Source organism: Passer domesticus, chromosome 9 (assembly GCF_036417665.1).
Source record: "Passer domesticus isolate bPasDom1 chromosome 9, bPasDom1.hap1, whole genome shotgun sequence".
NCBI lineage: Eukaryota > Metazoa > Chordata > Aves > Passeriformes > Passeridae > Passer > Passer domesticus.
In genome coordinates, this window is record NC_087482.1 from 15,370,438 (window position 1) to 15,375,781 (window position 5,344).

The 5,344-nt window shown below is 57.5% G+C and overlaps 1 long non-coding RNA gene across 1 annotated transcript; it reads right to left on the reverse strand.

Annotated features, from left to right (window-relative positions):
- Positions 1 to 2,451: 2,451 nt before the first annotated feature.
- Positions 2,452 to 4,701, reverse strand: LOC135307226 (uncharacterized). The gene is made up of 3 exons (XR_010367944.1): positions 4,494 to 4,701; positions 3,018 to 3,119; positions 2,452 to 2,559 (listed from the first exon to the last, which is right to left on the reverse strand). It is a non-coding gene; the product is annotated as an uncharacterized LOC135307226 (long non-coding RNA).
- Between the last annotated feature and the right edge of the window lie 643 nt (positions 4,702 to 5,344).

Genomic DNA, 5,344 nt, shown 5'->3' on the forward strand with positions numbered 1-5,344 from the left:
TTCTGTGCCGGGCACGACGTGGCCAGATGTGCAGCCAAAGCCCCCGGCTGCTGAGTCCCAGGAGCAGCATGAGGGAAATGCACCCACCTTGTCTTCTCTGCAGATGTTCTTTCAGCATTTGCCACATGATTTCTAATGGGTCCTGGAATTTCCTGCCTGCCATGTCTTTGGTCTCTCCTGCCAGAGGACCTTAAGAGAAAGTAGTTCCATTTCCCAGGAATGGACCCCACAAAAGCAGGGCTCAGCCTGAGGGGTCAGCAGGGACACACTACTCACCCCTGCCATGGGAGCTGGCCTTTTGTGCAGCATCCAAGGTAGGAGTTGGTGAGGTCGTCCCTGCAGACACGCCTGTAACACAACAGCCACAGAAGCTTCTGTCACCTGGTTCTTACCAGTCAGTCAAACATTACGCCTTGGTGGGACAGTGAGAACATACCTGCAGAATGCTCAGAGGGCTTCACAACTTCAGAGCGCCAGGCTAATGGAGAATCCTTCCCAGCATCCCTGTCTGGAAGCAAACCAAGATGAGAACTGCTTCCATTGTGTGCCAGGGCTGGCTCTGGCCCTGGCTGGCAGCAGGGCTCCCGATCGGGGCTTCTCCTGTGCCTTGGGCCTCTGGGCACTCAGGGCCAGCTCCGCAGCAGCTGCAGCGCCAGGGACGTTGCTGCACCAGTCCCGTTTCCCCGGGGCTCTGAACCAGCTCCAGAGGCCTGGAAGCCGAGGCGCCTCCAGCTTTGGCTGCTGCCGGGCCAGGCAAGGGCAGGCCCTGGGGGAAGAGCTGCTGCCACACAGCCCCGGCCAGGCCTGAGCCCGGCACAGCAATTACCTGCTGTGCCTGTGCCCGTGTCTGCCATCGCCTTCCTTCCTGCAGCAGGGGCTGGCACCGAAGATGGAGTGCTTCCTTCAAGAAATACCACCTTCCACTGAAGCACTATGTCCATCTCTTGACAAAGGAAGGGAGACAGCTGCATCAGATGGAGCTGTTTCCCACTTGGGTGGCGGCATCAGAGGTAATATTTGTGAAATTTATGGAGCAGGAAAATGGCCAGGTTACAGTGGCATGATGAGAGCACTTCCACCTCCAAACAGCCACCTTTTCCTAATCTGCAGGGCTGGATATAGTGGGGGATCTCAGGGTGTGTTACAGTTAGGGCATGGCCTGTCAGCTGATGCCCAATAACTTCCTACAGAGGCTGGGCAGAAGCTGCAACCAGGCCAGGCTGGGAAACTGCCCTGCAGGGCGTGAAAGCAGCAGCGGGGCAGCGAGGCTGCCATGGATCCCTTCCCGCTGTGCCGGGCACAGCGTGTCCAGAAGTGCAGCCAAAGCCCCCGGCTGCTGACTCCCAGGGGAAGCATGAGGCAAATGCACCCACCTTCTCTTGTCTGCAGGGGTTCCTTCAGCTCTTGCCTCATCTGTTTGGATGGTTCCAGGGATATCTTATCTGTTGTATCTTGGATTTTCCCTGTTGGAGTACCTTAGAGAAAAATATTTCCATTTCCCAGGAATGGATCCCAGAAAAGCAGGGCTCAGCCTGTGGGGTCAGCAGGGACACACTACTCACCCCTGAGATGGGAGCTGGGCTTGAGTGCAGCATCCAAGGTAGCAGCTGGAGAAGCTGGAGAAGTCTTCCCTGTAGACACATCTGTAACACAACAGCCACAGAAGCTTCTGTCACCTGGTGCCTGCCCGCTTGTCTACAATTCTTCCTTGGTGGCACACTGAGAACATACCTGCAGGAGGCTCCAAGGGCTTCAAAACTTTATTCATCCAAGCTGATGGAGAAGCCTTCCCAGCACCCTCATCTACAATGCAGCACAGATGAGAACATTTTCCAGTGTGTGCTGGGATCTCTTTCTGCCACAGGGAACTGGGCACTGCCAGGGAGTCGGCTAAGGCCATGGGAGCCAGATGTGAATAGACATGGCCAAAGCTGCCCAGGGGCCTGGGGAGCTCTGGGCTGGCTCCTGGTCACTCTCCACACTCTTTCCCTGCCCTCAGCAACATCCCTGGGAGGGGTGGCTGCAGCAGTGCAGGGACCTGGAACTCTCCCCCTCACACACAGAAGAAATCCTCCCTAAAGCATGGGGGAAAACTGCAGCAGGCAGTGCCACAGCTATCCATCCTGCCCTCCCTCTGTCCCTCCTGCCCTCCTTCTGTGGGGAAACCCCCCAGATCCCAAGGGCAAACAGCCAGGCCCTCTCAGGACACACTGGAGCCTTGCTCTCCCCCTCTGTCCTTTCCCCACCGTGGGCACCCCGTGCAGTCACTCCCAGGTTTCAGGACATGTCTCCCATGGAGGGACCCCAGCAGGACAGCTCAGTGCCCTGAGCCTGCTCGGGATAATTCCCATGGGCTCTGCTGCTCTAGTCCAGGCTGTGCCCGCACTGCCAAACAGCAGAGAGGGCAGCTCAAGCCTCAGCAGGGCTCAGGCCCAGAGGCACAGCAACTACCTCCTGTGCCTGTGCCTGGCATGGCCTCCCTTCCTGGAGCTGAGGCTGGCATGCAACCACTGCTTCCTCCGGGAAATGCTTCTTTCTCCGCAGGCTCTCCTTTCATTTCTGGAGAATGGAAAAGAGACAGCTGGATCAGATGAAAACATTCCTGACTGGGAATGGGGAAGGGGACAATTTCAGGAGGCATCACTTGTGAAAGGAATGCATAAGGATCAGAAAACACCCAGGATTTTGGGACAACCCAAGGCTGCTTCCTTCCCCAAACAGCCCCAACATCTGATCTGCCTGGACACCAGGAAATTGCAGGGCATCTGAGGGTGGGCATGGCCTGTGGTGCAATTGGGGCTGTCTGCCAGCTGATGCCAAATGCCTTCCTGCAGAGGCTGGGCAGAAGCTGTAGCCAGGCCAGGCTGGCAAACAGCCCTGCAGGGCGTGAAAGCAGCAGCGGGGCAGCGAGGCTGCCATGGATCCCTTCCTTCTGTGCCGGGCACGACGTGGCCAGATGTGCAGCCAAAGCCCCCGGCTGCTGAGTCCCAGGAGCAGCATGAGGGAAATGCACCCACCTTGCCTTCTCTGCAGATGTTCCTTCAGCATTTGCCACATGATTTCTAATGGGTCCTGGAATTTCCTGCCTGCCATGTCTTTGGTCTCTCCTGCCAGAGGACCTTAAGAGAAAGTAGTTCCATTTCCCAGGAATGGACCCCACAAAAGCAGGGCTCAGCCTGAGGGGTCAGCAGGGACACACTACTCACCCCTGCCATGGGAGCTGGCCTTTTGTGCAGCATCCAAGGTAGGAGTTGCTGAGGTCGTCCCTGCAGACACGCCTGTAACACAACAGCCACAGAAGCTTCTGTCACCTGGTTCTTACCAGTCATTCAAACATTACGCCTTGGTGGGACAGTGAGAACATACCTGCAGAATGCTCAGAGGGCTTCACAACTTCAGAGCGCCAGGCTAATGGAGAATCCTTCCCAGCATCCCTGTCTGGAAGCAAACCAAGATGAGAACTGCTTCCATTGTGTGCCAGGGCTGGCTCTGGCCCTGGCTGGCAGCAGGGCTCCCGATCGGGGCTTCTCCTGTGCCTTGGGCCTCTGGGCACTCAGGGCCAGCTCCGCAGCAGCTGCAGCGCCAGGGACGTTGCTGCACCAGTCCCGTTTCCCCGGGGCTCTGAACCAGCTCCAGAGGCCTGGAAGCCGAGGCGCCTCCAGCTTTGGCTGCTGCCGGGCCGGGCAAGGGCAGGCCCTGGGGGAAGAGCTGCTGCCACACAGCCCCGGCCAGGCCTGAGCCCGGCACAGCAATTACCTGCTGTGCCTGTGCCCGTGTCTGCCATCGCCTTCCTTCCTGCAGCAGGGGCTGGCACCGAAGATGGAGTGCTTCCTTCAAGAAATACCACCTTCCACTGAAGCACTATGTCCATCTCTTGACAAAGGAAGGGAGACAGCTGCATCAGATGGAGCTGTTTCCCACTTGGGTGGCGGCATCAGAGGTAATATTTGTGAAATTTATGGAGCAGGAAAATGGCCAGGTTACAGTGGCATGATGAGAGCACTTCCACCTCCAAACAGCCACCATTTTCCTAATCTGCAGGGCTGGATATAGTGGGGGATCTCAGGGTGTGTTACAGTTAGGGCATGGCCTGTCAGCTGATGCCCAATAACTTCCTACAGAGGCTGGGCAGAAGCTGCAACCAGGCCAGGCTGGGAAACTGCCCTGCAGGGCGTGAAAGCAGCAGCGGGGCAGCGAGGCTGCCATGGATCCCTTCCCGCTGTGCCGGGCACAGCGTGTCCAGAAGTGCAGCCAAAGCCCCCGGCTGCTGACTCCCAGGGGAAGCATGAGGGAAATGCATCCACCTTCTCTTGTCTGCAGGGGTTCCTTCAGCTCTTGCCTCATCTGTTTGGATGGTTCCAGGGATATCTTATCTGTTGTATCTTGGATTTTCCCTGTTGGAGTACCTTAGAGAAAAATATTTCCATTTCCCAGGAATGGATCCCAGAAAAGCAGGGCTCAGCCTGTGGGGTCAGCAGGGACACACTACTCACCCCTGAGATGGGAGCTGGGCTTGAGTGCAGCATCCAAGGTAGCAGCTGGAGAAGCTGGAGAAGTCTTCCCTGTAGACACATCTGTAACACAACAGCCACAGAAGCTTCTGTCACCTGGTGCCTGCCCGCTTGTCTACAATTCTTCCTTGGTGGCACACTGAGAACATACCTGCAGGAGGCTCCAAGGGCTTCAAAACTTTATTCATCCAAGCTGATGGAGAAGCCTTCCCAGCACCCTCATCTACAATGCAGCACAGATGAGAACATTTTCCAGTGTGTGCTGGGATCTCTTTCTGCCACAGGGAACTGGGCACTGCCAGGGAGTCGGGTAAGGCCATGGGAGCCAGATATGAATAGACATGGCCAAAGCTGCCCAGGGGCCTGGGGAGCTCTGGGCTGGCTCCTGGTCACTCTCCACACTCTTTCCCTGCCCTCAGCAACATCCCTGGGAGGGGTGGCTGCAGCAGTGCAGGGACCTGGGACTCTCCCCCTCACACACAGAAGAAATCCTCCCGAAAGCATGGGGGAAAACTGCAGCAGGCAGTGCCACAGCTATCCATCCTGCCCTCCCTCTGTCCCTCCTGCCCTCCTTCTGTGGGGAAACCCCCCAGATCCCAAGGGCAAACAGCCAGGCCCTCTCAGGACACACTGGAGCCTTGCTCTCCCCCTCTGTCCTTTCCCCACCGTGGGCACCCCGTGCAGTCACTCCCAGGTTTCAGGACATGTCTCCCATGGAGGGACCCCAGCAGGACTGCTCAGTGCCCTGCGCCTGCTCGGGATAATTCCCCTGGGCTGTGCTGCTCTAGTCCAGGCTGTGCCCGCACTGCCAAACAGCAGAGAGGGCAGCTCAA